Below are 20,016 nucleotides of genomic sequence, written 5' to 3' on the forward strand. Positions count from 1 at the left end.
GTTGGATGATATTTCGAAATCACGTTAAATACACCACTAAAAGGCACTTGGATATAACTTGTCTTCCTTTTTTTTTAAGAGACGGAGTCTTACTTTATCACCCTTGGTAGAGAGTGCTATGATATCACAGCTCACAGCAACCTCCAACTCCTGGGTTTAGGCGATTCTCTTGCCTCAGCCTCCCCAGTAGCTGGGACTATAGGCGCCTGCCACAACGCCTAGCTATTTTTTTGTTGTTGCAGTTTGGCTGGGGCTGGGTTTGAACCCACCACCATCGACATATGGGGCCGGCGCCCTGCTCACGGAGCCACAGGCGCGGCCCTACTTGTCTTCCTTTTTTCCTTTTACCTCCTTCTATCCACAACTATTGAGCACTCATTGTGGACCAGGCACCATCTTAATGCTGGAAGTTGCAGTAGTTTATTTTGCTATCTTAAAATAATTTGGCAATTGATTAAAAGGTTTAAAGTTTGTTATTTAAAAGTACTACTTGGGAGGCTGAGGCAGGAGGATTGCTTGAGGCCAGGAGTTTGAGGTCAGCCTGGGGAACATAGCAAGACTCTGTCTCTAAAAAAATAAAAAAAAATTAGCCAGGCGCAGTGGCACATGCCTGTAGTTTCACCTACTTAGGAGGCTGAGGTGAGAAGATTGCCTCACACAGCTCACAGCAACCTCCAACTCCTGGGCTTAAGGCGATTCTCTTGCCTCAGCCTCCCCAGTAGCTGGGACTACAGGTGCCCGCCACAACGCCCAGCTATTTTTTGGTTGCAGTTTGGCCGGGCCGGGTTTGAACCCGCTACCCTCGGCATATGGGGCTGGCACCTTACCAACTGAGCCACAGGTGCCGCCCAAGTCATTAGATTTTTAAAAATCTTTTTGCCTTTGGTAGTAATAGCTGTTTTACAATTTATTTATTTATTTTTTGAGACAGAATCTCAAGCTGAGATAGAGCTCAGTGACCTTAAGCACATTCAGAGTGTTGTGCAGGCATCACTACCATCTACTTCCAGAACTTTCTCATCCTCCCAAACTGGAATTCTGCCTCCATGAAACATTAACTCCCCACCCCCTCTCTTTCCCCTGGTATCCACTATTCTACTTTCTGTCCCTGTGGCTCTGATGACTCCAGGGACCCCCTGTGAGTAAAATCACATAGGATTTATCTTTCTGTGTCTGCTTCTCTCACTGAGCATCATGTCCCCAAGGTTCATCCCATGTTGTAGCTTGTGTCATAGCCTCATTCCTTTTTTCCTTTTTTTTTTTTTGAGACAGAGTTTCATTATGTTGCCCTCTGTAGAGTGCTGTGGCATCACAGCTCACAGCAACCTCCAGTTCCTGGGCTTAAGCAATTCTCTTGCCTCAGCCACCCAAGTAGCTGGGACTACAGGCGCCCGCCACAACGCCTGGCTATTTTTTGGTTTTAGTTGTCATTATTGTTGGGTAGGCCGGGGCTGGGTTTGAACCCGCCAGCTTTGGTGTATGTGGCTGGCACCTTAGCTGCTTGAGCTACAGGCGCTGAGCCAGCTGTTTTACAATTTTAAGAAACTAGTGCCTGGAGTAGGCATTTGTAACCAGCAATTGAACCATAAAGGCAAATGAATGGTCTTGAAGGAGCAGGGGCAGTCCTCTGTAATTTGGTGTATGTATTTATTCTTTTGAGGGTTATAGATTCTCCAAGGATTCCCTAACCCTGGGAAAGGTTAAGAACAACTCTGTCTCACTTCATTAGGCTCCCAGAATAGTTCGTTTTGGTAGATAGACTAGTGATTAAGTGCTTGCGCACTAGAGTCCCACTCTCTGTATTTGAATTCTGGCTTTGCTATTTAATAGCTGTGTAACTTTATTTATTTATTTATGAGATAGAGTCTCACTCCATTGGCCTGGGTAAAGTGCCATAGCGTCATCATAGCTCACAGCAACCTCAAACTCTTGAGTTCAAGCGATCCTTTTGCCTTAACCTCCCAAGGAGCTGGGACAACAGGACCCTATCACCACACCCAGCTAGTTTTTCTATTTTTAGTAGAGATGGGGTCTCCCTCTTGCTCCAGCTGGTCTTGAACTTGTGAGTTCAAGCAATCTACCTGCCCCAGCCTCCCAAAGTGCTAGGATTACAGGGGTAAGCCACCTCACCTGGCCAGTTGTGTGACTTTGAACAAGTCACTTAACACTTCTGTGCCTTAGTTTCCTCCTACGTAAAATGGAGATAACTATAGTATTATGTCATGGGGTTGTAGTGAGGATTACATGAATTAATACAGTATACAGAAAATGTTTGCTGATATAGTAAATGTTCTCTATATAATAGCTATTGTTATTATAAATATCACATAGGCGGTGGTGCTTGTGGCTCAGTGAGTAGGGCGCTGGCCCCCTATACAGAGACTGGCGGGTTTGAACCCGGCCACCAGCCAAACTGTAACAAAAAACAGCCGGATGTTGTAGCGGGCACCTGTAGTTCCAGCTACTCAGGAGGCTGAGGCAAGAGAATCGCCTCAGCCCAAGAGCTGGAGGTTGCTGTGAGCTGTGACACCATGGCACCTTACCGAGGGTGACAAAGTGAATAAAAATAAAAATAAAAATAAATAAATAAATAAATAAATATCATATAGGCAGAGCATTGGTGATAATGACAGTGAAAATCATGATACATATCTTCCTGAAGCCAGTTAAGAGTGAATGAAAATGGAGGTGGCGCCTGTGGCTCAGTGAGAGGGCGCCAGCCCCATATGCCTAGGGTGGTGGGGTCGAACCCAGCCCCAGCCAAACTGCAACAAAAAATAGCCAGGCGTTGTTGCAGATGCCTATAGTCCCAGCTACTCGGGACTACCGAGTGCAACAGGCTGAGACTCTGTTTCAAAAAAAAAAAATGAATGAAAAGGAACAGCCGCAGCAATACTGGATAACCAGAGGAACATTCCAGGCAAAGCTGATATAGCCTCTCCCTCCTTGTTCTGTTTTATGCCCAGCAAGACCCTGAAGGCTGGGTAGTCTGACTTGACTGCTGAGATGAGTGTATTCAAGTTGAATCACAGTGGCAAGAGCAATTTGTTTTTTAGATTTAGCTAAAATGTATACTGATTCTATCTTTTAGCCTCGGATAGAACTGACTCATTGATGTGTCTCTGTTTTTTTTAAACTCATGGAACGTGTAATGTTGACGATCTTCTAATGATAAACAATGAGTAGGAAAATGTGAACTTTTGATTAGCTGTCTCACAGCTCATCTCTCTCAGTCCTCCCAAAGCACCAGGACCATCTGAGGGCCATTTCCTTTGTTTCCATCTTCACCCACTGACCTCCATTGCTGAAAGAGTTAGGGTGACATAGACTAGATTAGAAGTCTTTCCAAAGGTCTTTAATTTGCCTTTCTTTCTTTCTTTTTTTTTTTTTTTGAGACAGAGTGTCACTCTGCCACCCTGGGTTGGGTAGAGTGCGGTGATGTCATAGCACATAGCAACCTCAATCTCTTGGGCTCAGGTGATCCTTTTGCCTCAATCTCCCAAGTATCTGGGACTACAGGCAAGCACCACCATGCCCAGCTAATTTTTCTATTTTTAGTAGAGATGGGGGGGTCTCACTCTTGCTCAGACTGGTCTTGAACTCCTGAGCTCAAGTGATCCACCAGTCTTGGCCTCCCAGAGTGCTAGGATTATAGGTGTGAGCCACATCGCCTGGTCTGTTCTAGCTTTTATTTTTTATTTTTTTTTTTTGCAGCTTTTGGCCGGGGCTGGGTTTGAACCCACCACCTCCAGCTTATGGGGCTGGAACCCTACTCCTTTGAGCCACAGGCACCACCCTGTTCTAGCTTTTAATGTCTATAAAGTTTTCTGTAAATAATTGAATTTCAGGGTTATCTAATCACCTTTGTTGGGTCAGTTTTGCCTCCCCTCAAATGTCTGAGAAACAAGTTGTTGAGAATAGCCTCAATCCCACAGTCTCACACTCAGTGACTATTTAGTCATAGTCATTGGAATTTAATCCCAGATCAGTTCTATTTCCTGCACAGTAAATGCCTACCAGTTCTTGGAGCTTATTTCTGCAAATTGTCACTTTACCAAATTGCAACCCAAGGCCTCAGGAATTCATATGAAATTAGCAAAGAGAAAGTTTGAGGGAAAGGAATCAGACTTCTGACAGTCGGGGTTGTTTGGTAGGAATTAGGTCTTTTCAGTAGAGAACCCTTTTCCTATCCAGTTTTACTCTTGCTGCTAATCTAAACCAAGAGAAAAGGACAAAAAAAAAAAAAAAAAAAAATCAGAGAACAAGTTGTTGAGAACAGCCTCAATCCCACAGCCTCACCCTCAGTGACTATTTAGTCACAGTCATTGGAATTCAATCCCACATCAGTTCTGTTTCCTCCACAGTAAATGCCTGCCAGTTCTTGGGATTTATTTCTGCAAATTGTCACTTCACCAAATTGCAATGCCAAGGCCTCAGGAATTCATCCCACGTAACCTGATAAAAGAATTCTTATTGAATTACCCTAAGAACCTAGTCTTAGGTTCTAAGTTTAGGTATATATCATCAAGATATTGCAAGGCTAATAAATGTCTTTATGTTACAGATTTTAAATTTTAGCACAACAAATAAATGCTCTTTTTAGGTTAGAGTTTTCTATGTGTGGGTGATTCCTTAAGCAGTCACTGAGTGAAACAGATGCTGTCTTGAATTTTTCCTTAATAAATAGCTGACGGATTTTTAATTAACAGGTGCTTCTAGGCTGGGTATAACGGCTCATGCCTGTAGTCCCAGCACTCTGGGAGGCTGAAGTGGGTAGATCACTTGAGCTAGAGAGTTCAAGTCTAGCCTGAGCAACAGTGAGACCCCGTGTTTACTAAAAATAGAAACATTAGCCGGGTGTTGTGGCAGGTGCCTATAGTTCCAGCTGCTTGGGAGGCTTAGGTAGGAAGATCGCTTGAACCCAGGAGTTTGAGGTTTCTGTGAGCTACACTGATGCCATGGCACTCTAGCCTCAGCAACAGAGTGAGACTTTCTCAAAACCAAAACAAACAGACAAACAAACAAACCAACAAAAAACAGGTGCTTCTAAATTACTTATGAAATGACTTTTTTCTTTGTTAATTTTCACATTTATTTTCTGGGGTTTTTTGGGGTTTTTTTTGCAGTTTTTGGCCAGGGTTGGGTTTGAACCTGCCACCTCGGGCATATGGGGCTGGCGCCCTACTCCTTTGAGCCACAGGCGCCACCCTGTTTTCTTTTTTTTCTAATAAAAAATTATATTTACTGGGTGGCACCTGTGGCTCAAGGAGTAGGGCGCCGGTCCTATATGCCGGAGGTGGTGGGTTCAAATCCAGCCCTGGCCAAAAACCACAAAAAACAAACAAAAAAACAAAAAAAAACATATATATATTTATTTACTTAATAGCATTCAGAACGTCAACAAACAGCTGCAACTTTTTTTTTTTTGGAAATTACAGAGTGGTATTCAGTTAACAGAATGACAACTATTTCATATAAGCTGCATCAGAGACAATTGAAGATGAAAAAACTGCCATCCCCACATATAACTAATTTGTGCTGTGCACCAGCAAAAACCTGCTTTAAATTTCCATGCCAATTTACCACCCTCATACTGTACCAGGCAAGGTTAGTGGCTATTGCAAATACCACCAGGAGGCTTGGGCCCCAGTGGCTAGAGTGCCAGCCACAGACATCGGAGCTGGCGGGTCGAATCCAGCCCAGCCTTCCCAAACAACAGTGACAACTACACTGAAAAAATAGCTGGGTGTTGAGGCGGGTGCTTGTAGTCCTAGTTACTTGGGAGGCTGAGGCAAGAGAATCGCTTAAGCCCAAGAGTTGGAGGTTGCTGTGAGCTGTGACGGTGACGCCATGGCACTCTACTAAGGGCTACATAGTGAGACTCTGTTTCAAAAACAAAACAAACAAACCAAAAACAAAACAAAACAAAACAAAAAAACTCCATCGGGGCTATCTAGAGAAACATTTGGTAGTATGAAACCAACTTATTCATCATCTTCCTCCTCCTCCTTCTTATCTTTCTCCTCTTCCCCCTTTTTCTTGCTTTTTTCAGCCTTGACAACTCCCTTTTTCACTGCATCAGGTTTTCATTTAGCTTGATATGCAGCAATATCTTTTTGTATTTTTCCTCCAGCTTTGCAGGCTCCTTTTCATAAAGATGCTTGTCTTCCGCAGCAGTGTTATTCCACATCTCTCCCAGCTTCTTTGTAACATCACCAATGGATAGTCTGGATGTTTTTCTTTGATTTTTTGGGGCGATACTCAGAATAGAACAAGAAAAAGGCCGAAGGAGGCCTCTTGGGTGCATTGGGATCCTTGAACTTTTTGTTTACCCTTTAAGAGGGCAATATAGGTTTTCATTTCTCTTTCATAATAGTATTTGTCCACTTTTGCCATGTCTTCAAATTTTCCTTTCTCTTTAGCAGACATGGTCTTCTACCTCTCTGAGCACTTGTTAGAAAACTCCAAGTTCCAGGCTGGGCATGGTGGCTCATGCCTGTAATACCAGCACTTTAGGAAGCCGAGGAGGGTGGATTGCTTGAGCTCAGGAGTTTGAGACCTGCTTGAGCAAGAGACCCCATCTCTAAAAAATAGCCAGGCATTGTGGTGGGCACCTGTAGTCCTAGCTACTTGGGGAGCTGAAGCAAGAGAATTGCTTAAGCCCAGGAGTTTGAGGTTACTGTGAGCTATGATGCCATGACACTTTACCTAGGGCAAGAAAGTGAGACTCTGTCTCAAAAAAAAAATAAAATAAAATAAGATAAAATAGAACTCTGAGAAGTTGACCGAAGCATCTGGTGTGTCTTCTTGTGCTCCTCCTGGTCAGTTTGCATATGGGGACATTTGGCCTCTCGACTTCTTAGGATCTCCTTTGCCCATGTTTAGTTATTTAAGATGGTTGCCCAGTGCCTGTCCAGCTTTCCTACTTTCTGTTTTTCAGTATTTGTAGCTTCCTAATACACATCTGTATTACTCTATATTTTTAAAGTAATGAAAACTTTGTGTTTCTATTTCAAGTCTTACAGCAAATGAGCGATTAAATGGAAACAACCCTGTATGACTTTGAAATATCACATAATCGTGGAGTTCTTAAAAAAGTTTTTTGTTTGCTTTTTATCTTGGCAAAAGATTTGTATCTAAGGCTATATAAAGAACATTTACAGTTCAATAATAATAAGCAAAACAATTCACTTTTTTTAAAAAGGCAAAAAGTTTGAACAGACACATCATAAAAGAAAATATAACAATTGCCAATAAGCACATGAAAAAGTTTCGCCATCACTAGTAATCAGGGAAAGGCAAATTAAAACCAAATGAGATAATATTTGCATACCCACTAGAATAGCTAAAATAAAAAAAATCTCAACATCTGACAATACCAAGCACTGGCAAGGATGTAGAGCAACCGGAAATCTCATATATTGCTGAGGAGAGGGTAAAATGGTACAACCACATTGGGAAATGATTTAGCCATTTCTTTCTTTGCTTTTATTTATTTATTTTTTGAGACAGGGTTTCACTCTGTTCTCCCAGGCTAGAGTGTAGTGGTATCATCCTCCCAAGTTGCTGAGACTACAGGTACATATCAAATTGTTTGTTTGTTTTTTTGTAGAGAAGGGGTCTTATGATTGCCCAGGCTGGTCTCAAACTCCTCCTGCCTAAAGTGATCCTCATGCCAGGATTACAGACACGAACCACCAAGTTAGTACCAATTTAGCAGTTTTTTTTCTTTCTTTTTTTGAGGGGTGTGTGGGGGGGTGGTCTTATTCTGTTGCCTGCGCTAAAGTACAGTGTCATCAACATAGCTCACAGCAACCTCAAACTTCTGGGCTCAGCCAGAATTCTCCTCAGGTAATTCTCTTGCCTCAGCCTCCTGAGTAGCTAGAACTACAGGTACCCACCACCATGCTTGGCTAATTTTTTTTTTTTTTTTTGTAGAGACAGGGGTGGGGAATGGGAGGGTGCTTCACTATGTTGAACTCCTGGCCTTAAGAGATCCTTCTGCCTCAGCCTTCCAAAGTGCTAGGCATGAACCACCATGCCAAAGTTTCTTATAAACTTTATAAGAAGTTTCTTATAAAGTTAAACACAAACTTGTAATGTGACTTGGTTATTTCACCTTTAATTAGTTTTCCAAAAGAAAAAAAGAAACACACGTCCTCTTAAGGATTTATACACGAATGTTCATAGCACTTTATTCAAAAAACTAGAAATTATTCAAACATCATCAGTGGGTGGATGGATAAACAAAGGGTGTGGAACACCCTTACAGTGGAATACTACTTAGCAATAGAAAGTAACAATTACTGATGTACCCAATAACTTGAACGAAATGCAAAAACATTATGCTGAGTGAAAGAAGTCAGACACAGAAGAGGGTATAGTGCCATGGCATCATCACAGTTCACAGTAACCGCAAACTCTTGGGCTTAAGCGATTCTCTTGCTTCAGCCTCCCAAGTAGCTGGAACTATAAGTGCCTGCCACAATGCCCAGCTAATTGTTTCTATTTTTTTTTTAGTAGAGACAGGAGTTCTCACTCTTGCGCAGGCTGGTCTTGAACTCCTGAACTCAAGCAAACCTCTCAGAGTGCTAGGATTATAGTGTGAGCCACTGCATCTGGCCTAAAAAATGTTAAACATTGTGTTACCTGCTTTGTCTTTTTTCATATAGAAGAAATGAAATAGTATAAATAAAGGCAACATCTTCTTAGTTCCCAGGCCTATTCTCTACCCTTCTCCCTGGCAAGTACATTCGTAAAGCTGGATGTAGCCTTTCTGTCCATTTTAAACATGTATTCACAGCATCTTCATTTTATTGATGAAGGTATCAAAGCTTAGGAAGAGCTGATGCATAGGCCATAATTAAACAATAAGTCAGTCAGCAGCACAGCCAGTGATGATGTTTTCGGCCCTTTGCTAATTCCTCTGGGACTATGTTACCTAACCTGTGTTTGAGGAACTGCTTGTGTAGTTTATGAAATCATGAGAATGTTTATACTGCTCTTTATCTTCAGTTTTAAATATGACTACAATTTGGCACAAATGGGAATTCTGTTTTAAAACTATGCTGCTCAAATCCAAATTTAATATGGTTTACACCATATAGCTATGTTATCAGTGACTTGTTTAACTGCAGTTAAGACAGAATATAGGTATTTATGTATTTCCCTCTAACTTTGTAATATAGATTACTAGATGATTTTTAAAGCAGTTAACATCTTTGAATCCCAGTTAGCTGGCTGAATTTGAGACAATCACAGGGACTGATGAGACATTCCTTGTCTTTTTTTTTTTTTTTTTTGTAGAGACAGAGTCTCACTTTATGGCCCTCGGTAGAGTGCCATGATATCACACAGCTCACAGCAACCTCCAACTCCTGGGCTTAAGCGATTCTCTTGCCTCAGCCTCCCGAGTAGCTGGGACTACAGGCGACCGCCACAACACCCAGCTATTTTTTTGTTGCAGTTCAGCCGGGGCCGGGTTTGAACCCCGCCACCCTCGGTATATGGGGCCGGCGCCTTACCGACTGAGCCACAGGTGCCGCCCCATTCCTTGTCTTTTTTTCTTTTTTATGGGCAATCCTCTATATTGTCCAGATTTCCCCCCCCCCATTCTAATGTTTATATTTACAATCTGAGAAAGTCGGAGAAGAAAGAGCTTAGGCTGGTTTTTAGTATTTTGTAATAACAAGGCTGTTAAATTCCCTTTGTAATTTTTTTTTTAAACTCACAGACACAGGTCTCTGAAGGAAGACAATTAATTTTGGTTTTCATTAGTAAAATAATTTGTCTTTTTTCCTCTATTTTCCTAAAAATATCAATGGATCCTATTAGAAACATAATAAATGAAGTAACTTTTCTTTATAGGAGAAGCAACAGAAACCAGTTGCAAACTCAAGTTTAAATTCACAATCAGGCCTGAAGTATTTTTTTCCCTTTAGAATTTGAAAGCTGCACCTTCATTTGCTTGCAGTTTTAGATACATATTCAGTTCTCATTGGCTATTGCTTTGCATATCACAATAGAGGGTAAGTCTGTCCCTGAAAGCAAGTCCAGTGTCATTGTGTCAGCAACATAATGTAGTGTCACTGAAGTCACAGTGGATTATGAATGGTACTCACCTAGTGATGTGTCCTCCTTGTCAATGTCTGATAATTGCAGAGATGACTACATCAGATGAGCTGTGCCACTGGGCACTGTTGGGTCACTGGTGACCAGCATGGGGAGTAGGGGGTAGAAGGTAATCTTTGTTTGGTGCTGCACAAGATGAAGGACTCCACCCTCCTGTGAAGAAATGTGACACCATAAAAATGGACAGAACTAAGATTCTTAAGATCTGAAGCTGACACTGGAGTATACAGAATTTTATGGAATTCCCTTTGGTTTTTGGACAGCTGATCACAAGACAATATATAAAGATTAGTAACTAAATACGTATGGTCAGGGATACAGTCCAAGAAACCTGCTGTGGACCAACATTTAATGGCGACATTTAGGTAAGGGATAAGGGTGAAGCCAGCCTTAAGGACACAGGGTTCAGGGAGTGTCTCAGTTTAGGGACAATGGCAAGATCCTCATTAGCTGAGAAAGTGTGAGCATTTTGAGTAAATGGTGTGGTTTGTTTCATCTGTATATAAGCATCAGGAGTTGGCAGCAGTGATTTGTAAATGGGATCAAGGTGACAGTAAACATCATTTTCCCTGATGAGGTTCTCTAACACCTTTCTAGCACATGGAGAACTGTTCCAGATGTAGTTTCTTCAGTAAATCCCTTTCTTTTGTCAAAGCAGAATCATTTTTTTTTTGAGACAGGGTCTCACTATGTCACCTTCCGTAGAGTGCTGTGGTGTCACAGCTCACAGCAACCTCAAACTCTTGGGCTTAAGCGATTCTCTTGCCTCAGTCTCCCACGTGGCTGGGACTACAAGTGCCCACCACAATGCCCAGCTATTTATTTATTTTTAGTTGTAGTTGTCATTGTTGTGTGGCAGGCCGCAGCTGGATTTGAACCCACCAGCTTGGGTGTATGTGGCTGGCTCCCTAGCCTCTGAGCTACAGGCGCTGAGCCTCAAAGCAGAATCTTTAAGAGAAAAAGATACAGGAAAGATTTGAGATCTTTGAAGAATATCTTTTTCTTAAAAATTGTTTTTTCTTTATAGTTCTGTCACCTTTAGTAGACCCTTTATTAAGCCGAGAATCTTGTTCTCATCTTTGCTGTATGTGATATAATGGGTCAAATTTGCAACAAAAAAACATCTGTTGAGGCATTCTTCCTTTCATTCTTTGGGATGCCACCCATCTTCCTGCTCTCTTCTCTCTTTCCCTACTCTCTTTTACTTCCTTTCTCTTACTAAGAAGGTATAAACTATATATATATATATATATATATATTTTTTTTTTTTTTTCTTTTTTAGACAGAGCCTCAAGCTTTCACCACCCTGGGTAGAGTGCTGTGACATCACAACTCACAGCAACCTCCAGCTCCTGGGCTAAAGCGATTCTCCTGACTCTGCCTTCCAAGTAGCTGGGACTACAGGCACCTACCACAATGCCCGGCTATTTTTTGGTTGCAGCCATCATTATTGTTCGCCAGGCCCAGGCTGGATTTGAACTGGCCAGTTCAGGTGTATGTGGCTGGCGCCTTAGCCGCTTGAGCCACAGGCACCAAGCCTTAACTTTGTATTTTTATATCCTAAAAAAAAAAAATGTTTCTATGTCCTTAAAAAAATGTTTCTGATGTCCTGTGGAAGTATACAATCATCTTCTTTGATTTCAATCTCAAATGCTTTATGTCTTTACCTGGAAACACAGAAGTCATTATTGCTATGTCTTTCATAAACAATGCAAATTTTGAAAAAGTAATTTATATTTTCAATGTAAACTACTCCTTGAAGAGCATTAGTCCCTGTAAATTTAGTTCCTATATTTTTATTTATACGCTTTCATGCTTAAACATGTCGGCCTTAGTTCTGTATTAAAGCCATCTTACTCATGTTGTTATTTTAGTAACTTTTTTAAATTTACATTTTCAAGATGAAGAGTTTTCTATTTGCTTTTCCTTATGCATCAGACTCCACTTCCTTTGATATGAAGCCTTGAAGTTTTTCCCAGCACCCTTTATCTCTCGCTTTGGTTCAAGGGGAAGGACAATAGCTGTGGGGATGGGTGTTCGCTAAAGCTTATGGCTTGGCTTGCCTTTAGTCAACAAGACAAGAATTTTGGGCCGGGCGGGGTGGCTTACACTTGTAATCCTAGCCCCCTGTGATGCCGCCCGGGCACTTTACCGAGGGCGACAAAAAAAGTGCCGCCAGGGCATTCTACCAGGGCACTCTACCCAGGGCGACAAACAAACAAAAAAAAAATTTTTTTTGATAGCTAAGGCATTTACTCCTTAAGAGTGTGATAAATTCTTCTTCCTACTGAATGTGAAGAACTATTTTTCTATGCAGACCAACTCCTATGTTCCTTTTCTTACAAAATAAGTATGCAACCGAACCTGTTCTTGGTTTCTAAAAAGTTAGAGCTCAATGTAGAAAATGACTCATCCTGGGTTCAAGGACACACGTATTTAATAAGTAGTTTCAGATCTACCATTACATTAAAACTATTTTAAAAATCGCTCTGAGTTATACATATTTGAAGAGTGGGTCATACATATATATTTAGAAGTGGTAAACATAAATCATAATTGGGCAATAAAGTTAGAAAAGGTAAACACTATTGTTTTGGGCAAACGTTGGATAATGCTTTCGGATTTATTTCCTAAAACCTACACCGACAACGCCTAGCCTGACGTTGGCGGTTGACAGAAACACACGCTCCAGTTTAAATCCCCTAAATCTTAGCTTCCTCCAAGTGTGTAGCCAGTATCCATAGAGACTGGGAAAAGCGTCCGTGAGCCGGGGCGGGCCCCTTCGGCTGAGCTGTAAACTGCTTCCCTTTTCTGGGGAGGGAAAAGTCAAGACCAGTTGAGCGAGTGCGGATGGACCACTCTTTCCTCGGTTCCTTGAAACCGAGCTCTGTTTTCGTTGAGTTCCTGGCCGAACCACAACTCCCAAGATGCATCCACGTTCTAGAGCGGTCAGAGGGGCAGCTTCCGGTTTAGGCTAGCGCGGCTGCGCACGGGCTGTGGTCTCATTGGCTCGAGCCGCCTCGTGCGATGCGCGCCACGGCGACGTGCGGTCGTGGGGGCGGGGGGACGCGGCGGCGGCGGCGGCTTTACCGGGTTGCGTCCCCTCCCTCCTCCGTTCCCCCCTCCTCCCCCTCCCTTCAGCTGTGGTTCCCGAGGAGTCCGAATCGTGCGGAGAGGCGGCCGCAAGCTGCAGGTGAGGGTCTCGGGAGTGCCCGTTTCCCGGGCGCAGAGGGAGAGCTGGGGTCGGGGAGGAGGCGAGGGCTGAGAGGCGAGTGTCCTCGGCGCGGGCCGGAGAGCGCGCGCTTGCCCCAGTCCACAGCGTGAGCCCCCTAACTTTGACCTGCTGCCCCGCACGGTGTGTGTGTGGGGTCCTAGGGGCTGACCGTGAGGGGCCTGGATCCGCCTTTCCTACAGCGGCTGTCAGGGGCTCGGCGCCCACCGCCCGCATCACCCCTGTCGGCAGAGGAGCAGGAGACCGCTGCCCTCTCCTCTCGCCTCAGCTTCGGGTGCAGTTGCTTTTCCTTACTGCCCTCGGGAGAATCTGTCCTCCCTTCTCTTCATTTCTGTCTCTTTTTATCACTTCTCGGAATTTCTTTGGTGGCAGGTTTCAGATGGGGTCTGCTCAGTACTACTTTTACAGTGCCTGGGGTAGGAAGATTTCCCTCACCTTTTCTTAGGTGGCGCTTTGAGCAACCGACTTGGCATAGTACCGGGGGGGGGGCCCTGTACTCTGCCGAGCCCCGTTTGGCTTTCCACCTGTCAATGTTAGCTTCTTTTAAAATTAGGGATAACAGGGTTATAAATCAGTTTTTGTGGCCTGTGAGAGAGTTGGGATTGGAAACTGATAGATAACTCTTTCCATCTTCCTGGGTTTTGACCTTAATTTAAACGTTTGCCTCTGGAATTTGACAACTTCATAAGATGGTCCAAAAGTGAGATTTTGGCAGAAAGATTTAAATGCCCAGCTGAGATTTTATAGGGCACAGTGACTTCATTACAGGTCGTTGACTTTTTTTTTTTTTAAAGTAGAATGTCTATTAATTCTTTGTTTATTTAAACTCTGAATTTCTCAGCCTTATGTTATCTCCATTAGTTCCCAGAAGAGACTTTATATCCCTCCACCTGGAAACGATTAAAATATTTAAAATTATATCACAGAACTTTCCCTGATGAAATACTAAAAATAAACTACATCAGAAGAAAACCTCTTCAACCCGTATTTTTTGGGGAGGGGTGGATTGTAGACCTTAGTCAGTTCTTTAGTTTGACACATCCTCTTGTCAAAAACCACTGTGTCTTTTCATCATGCCCTGATTCTTAACATTGTTAGAAGGGGATTCGTATATGTTTTCATTTTGTCTTATAAATTTGTTGTCAGAGTGCTGATTGTGATGATCTAGAACTAAAATTATTTCAGTAGTTGTGACTTCCTCGCTGGTGGCAGCTGCTTGTTGGTGAATTATGAAATGTCAAAAAATTGCAAGTTAATTTAAATGTGAAAGGTATATTTCTCTTCTTTTCTTTCTTTCTTTTTTTTTTTTTCTTTAAGACAAGGTCTGCCTTTGTTGCCCAGACTAGAGTACAGTGAGTGGTGCAGTCATAGCTCAGTAAAATCTCAAACTCCCAGGCTCAAGTGATCTTACCTTAGTTTCTTGAGTACCTTAGCCTAATTAAAACATTTTTAGCGGCTGGGTGCCTGTGGCTCAAGCGGCTAAGGCGCCAGCCACATACACCTGAGCTGGCTGGTTCGAATCCAGCCTGGGCCCACCAAACAACGATGGCTGCAACCAAAAATAAGCCAGGCCGTTGTGGCAGGCGCCTGTAGTCCCAGCTACTTGGAAGGCAGAGGCAGTAGACTCACTTGAGCCCAGGAGTTGAAGGTTGCTGTAATCTGTGATGCCAGGGCATTCTACCCAAGGTGAGACAGCTTGAGGCTCTGTTTCAAAAAAAAAAAAAAAATTCTTTAGAGAGTGGGGTCTTGCTGTATTGCTAAGGCTGATATCAAAACTCCTGGTTTCAGTTGTCCTCTTGCCTTAGCCTTGGAAAGTGCTGGGATTGTAGGCATTGACCTACTGTGCAGGGCATATTTCAGCTTCTGTTTGAAATCGCCTGTGCAGTATATGTTTCTATCTAGACTTTGGGCTACTTAGTCGCAGATTTCCTTTTGCTGGGGCAATAGGAATGAGAGGAGGATTTCTGGAGCTGGAAAAAGTGTTTTGTTTTTTTCTATCCCTAGGCTTACTGTATGAATTTTTTTTCTTTTTTTTTTGGCCAGGGCTGGGTTTGAACCCGCCATGATTTTTTTCTATCAATACTATCAACATAGCTGGTGTGCTTTCTTTATTATTAATCATATTTTGTTTTCCAAAATGAAAATAATTTTGTTTTATTTATTTTAGGTGTTGGCAAACTTTATAGCTTGCAGGCCAAGTTGTCTGGCAGGACTTGTAATTAAGGTATTTATTGGAACATAGCTGTATACAGTCGTCTGTGCTTTCTTTTGTGGTGAATCAGTGGAGTTGAGTAGTTGTGACAAAGACCCATATGACCTGTAATACCTAAGTATTTACTATCTGGCTCTTACTAGAAAAAATTTGCTAATCTCCATTAAAAATGATACATATTCAACATGAAATATTGAAGTGAGTCAGAAAAGTATAAAGTAAAAATTATCCATAATTGTACCACTCAGAGGTTTTTTTTTTTTTTCTTGTAGGGACAGAGTGCCCTTGGTAGAGTGCTGTGGTGTCACAGCTCACAGCAACCTCCAACTCCTGAGCTTAGTTGATTCTCTTGCCTCAGCCTCTCAAGTAGGTGGGACTACAGGTGCCTGCCACAATGCCCGGCTTTTTTTTTTTTTTTTTTTTTGTTGTTGTTGTTGTTGTTACAGTTTGGCCAGGGCCAGGTTTGAACCTACCACCCTCAGTATATGGGGCCTACACTGAGCCACAGGCGCTGCCCGTTTTGTGTGTGTGTTTATCTTTACAGAATCTGTTGGTAATGATTTTTATGTAAATAGGCTCATGTTGTTAATGTTGGTCTGTAATCTGCTTTCAGGGGTGTCCAACCTAGCCTATGGGCCACATGTGAATTATGTGAGGACTTTTTGCTTATCTGTGGCAGTGAATATCATAAAAATTATACACAGATCTTTTTTTGCTTTTGCTTATCAGCTTTCATTAGGGTTTGTGTATTTGATGTGTCCCAAGACAACTGTACTTCTTCCAGTGTGGCTCAGAGAAGCCAAGAGGTTGGACATTAGTTTGTTTAATTATTTATTTATTTTTTAGGGTTGAGGGTGCAGGAGCCCTCAAGAATCTTTTTTTTTTTTTAGACAGAGTCTATCCTCACCCTCTGTGTAGTGCCATGGCATTACAGCTCACAGCAACCTCAAACTCTTGGGCTAAAGCAATTCTCTTGTCTCAGCCTCCTGAGTAGCTGAGACTATAGGTGCCCACCACAACGCCTGGTTATTTTTTAGAGACAGGGTCTTGCTCTGGCTCAGGCTGGTCTCAAACCTGTGAGTTCAGGCAGTCTACCCATCTCAGCCTCCCAGAGTGCTAGGATTTCAGGTGTGAGCCACTGTGCCAGGCCTGGACACCAGTTTAAATCATCTCTAGATTATTCATAAAACCTAATACAGTGTAAAAGCCGTGTAAATAGTTACTATACTGTGTTGTTTAGGAAATAATGATAAGAAAAAATTATTGACATGTGCAGACTTTTTTTTTGAGATAGAGTCTCACTCTGTTGCCCAGACTACAAGTGCCATGGCCTAAGCCTAGTTCATAGCAACCTCAAACTCCAGAGTTCAAGTGATCCTCCTACTTCAGCCTCCCCAGTAGTGGAGACTCCGGGCACCCACCACAACACCGGGTAATTTTTTCTATTTTATTTTATGTTTTTTTGTAGAGACAGAGTCTCACTGTACCACCCTCGGGTAGAGTGCCATGGCGTCACACGGCTCACAGCAACCTCTAACTCTTGGGCTTACGCGATTCTCTTGCCTCAGCCTCCTGAGCAGCTGGGACTACAGGTGCCCGCCACAACGCCCGGCTATTTTTTTGTTGCAGTTTGGCCAGGGCTGGGTTTGAACCCACCACCCTCGGCATATGGGGCCAGTGCCCTACTCACTGAGCCACAGGTGCCACCAATTTTTTCTATTTTTAGTAGAGATGGGGTCTTATTCTTGCTTAGGCTGTTCTCCAACTCCTGAGCTCAAGAGTGCTAGGATTATAGGCGTGAGCTACTGTGCTGAGCCCATGTACAGATTAAAAAAAAATATTTTCAATCTGAGGTTGGTTGAATCCACAGAGGTGGAACCTATGGATACGGAGAGCTGACTGTATAATGTAAAAATTCCTTCTCATGCTCTTCTTTCTAGTTTCATTCTTTGTAGATAATCATGAGAAATAGTTAGATACAGATCTTTCCAGGTCTCTATGCCACACATGTAAATATATTTGTAAATCTGTCTATATATGCAGAATTAAAAAAATTCAGACTTTTATTTTTTGAGCAGTTCTAAATTTACAGAAATTTGAACTGATAGTACAGAAAGTTCCCATATTCTCTCACGTCCTCTCCTCTCTGTTTCCCCAGTTATTAACAACTTGCATTAATTTGACACATTTTGTTCTATTTGATGATCCAGTATCAATACATTGTTACTAATTAGTAAGTAGTTTACACTAGGGCTCACTTTTGTATTACAGAGTTATTTTTCAAAAAAGTGTGATTAAGGGGGTGCCGGTAGTTCAGAGGGTAGAGCACCAGCCACATACACCGAGGCTGGCGGGTTCGAACCCAGCCTGGGCCATCTAAACAACAATGACACCTGTAACCGAAAACAAATAGCCAGGCACCTGTAGTCACAGCTACTTGGGAGACTAAGGCAAGAGAATCGCTTGAACCCAAGAGTTTGAGGTTGCTGTGAGCTGTGATGCCACGGCACTATACCGAGGGCAACATAGTGAGACTCTGTCTCAAAAAAAAAAAAAAAAAAAAAGTGATTAAGCCAATCATTGTCAGCAGTATTTTTTTTTTTTTTTTTTTTTTTTTGTGGTGTGGTTTTCGATATATAGTGCTTTTGGACTTATGAATGCAAACATTCTTGATTTACTAGTTTTCAGATTAATGACAAAAATGTAGCTTTCTCTTTGAAATGGAAAACTTACTTGGATGTTACTTTCTTTTTTAGAAATGTATCTCATAATGCCACCTGTTTTTCTCTGAAGGAATGCTTTGGACATTTTGGTTACACTGAATCATCATGAGTTTCTTCTGTTTTCCTTCTCTTTATATGTGGATCTGAAAAATGGATTCATTTTGGTTTTCTTTCTCATAAAATTGTTTTATACTGTCTTTGTAGCCATTGCAGCTAATCTTATCTCCTTGTCAGAATTTGTTTTTCTTGTGAAGGACATCTATGTTCCAAAAAGGTAACTTGCTCCTTATCACTATCTGTTTCAATGCATTCCTTCTTTTGGGAACAACAGTGAATTTTTCTTCTTAGTTGGGCCATGCAGATTTTCTGGAAGTCTTCCTGTAGGTTTGGCTTTCCACTCCTCCATGGGCAGCTTCTTGGAGATTTCTTGCTATTCTTCATTGACTCTGGTGCACCATTGTCCTCTTTGTCCTCACTGACACTAGTGCTTCCCTCTCCATCTTTATCATTTTCAGCTTTCTGTTCCCCATTCTTAGATTTCAGAACTTCTGTTCCTGGAGTGTACGTTAGCATCTAGTTCTACATAGTCTTGCAGTCTGATTGTATTGGGGCCTCAGCTTGCCCTGGAATTTCTCTTGCAACATCTGAAGATTTGGAAGAATTGAATCACAATTGTAGTAGACATAATTGTGTTCTTATCCTTGTGTGTTTTACATCGGGCCAGGTCTTGAGGAAGATCTTCTGTCATTGAACTGAAGATGTTGAACTGTTAAATTTTTTCTAGCATTGATTCTGATTGTCATGACTTCCCCAGAGTTCTTGTCCGTAAGAAAGTGGTTAATCACAGTCATGATCAAGGACTGAATGATTTCTGGGGCTAACAGGTGATGAGATGTTTGACAGAGGATTGTTGTGGCTTCTCTTTGGTGCATTAGAAACTTTTGCCTAAAGGCTTAGAAGTTAGAAAGCTCATGAATTCCCACCACTCTGGGGATAAGGTTCACCAGCGTGTCCTTTCAACCTCTCTTTAAAAGCTTTCTAGGGCAGCGCCCATAGCTCAGTGTTTAGTGTGCTGGCCACATACACCAAGGCTGGCGAGTTCAAACCTGGCCCTGGCCAGCTAAAAAACAATTATAACTGCAATAACAACAACAAAAAATAACTGGGCATCATAGCAGGTGCCTGTAGTCCCAGCTACTCGGGAGGCTCAGGCAGGAGAATTGCTTAAGCCCAAGAGTTTGAGGTTGCTGTGAGCTGTGATGCTATATAGCACTCTACCATGGGTGACATAGTGAGACTCTGTCTCAAAAAAAAAAGCTTTCTAGCTGCCTGTTTTATTAGTAGTTTTTGCGTAAAACTTCGGGGATCACGAATCAAGTGAATAGCTGAAAAGTTAAACACCTCAAGTTTTTCTTGGGTACATTCATAACCTTTTCAGTGTTCTTCTGTTTGGAGCCTCTCTTCCCAGTGGCATACTGCATGAGTTGGTCTCTTGCTATTAGCCCTTTATCATCGGACTCTGAATCACTATCCTGTTTATTTTTCTTCTTCATCTTAGCCTAGGAAGAACATCAAGGCAGCAACCAGTATCGTGATGCATGCAGTTGTGATAATATTGATGGTTTGGGGATCAGTATAGATATTTCTTTTTTTTTTTCTTTTATTTTTGAGTCAGAGTCTCTGTTGCACTGTGTAGAATGCTGTGGCATCATAGCTCA

General features: G+C 42.2%; 1 protein-coding gene across 2 annotated transcripts in view; it reads left to right on the forward strand.

Moving 5' to 3' along the window:
* Positions 1 to 13,158: 13,158 nt before the first annotated feature.
* Positions 13,159 to 20,016, forward strand: part of ADIPOR2 (adiponectin receptor 2) — an 88,179-nt gene continuing 81,321 nt past the window's right edge. Inside the window, exon 1 of one of the 2 annotated variants that reach the window (XM_053554797.1) lies at positions 13,159 to 13,324. The gene's annotated coding sequence lies outside the window, so the exon portion shown is untranslated. Of the gene's footprint in view, positions 13,325 to 15,562; positions 15,588 to 20,016 lie in introns of those variants that run through there. The other variant, XM_053554798.1, reaches the window with a different exon arrangement.

The sequence above is a fragment of the Nycticebus coucang genome, chromosome 12 (genome assembly GCF_027406575.1).
Source record: "Nycticebus coucang isolate mNycCou1 chromosome 12, mNycCou1.pri, whole genome shotgun sequence".
In the NCBI taxonomy this organism is placed as follows: domain Eukaryota; kingdom Metazoa; phylum Chordata; class Mammalia; order Primates; family Lorisidae; genus Nycticebus; species Nycticebus coucang.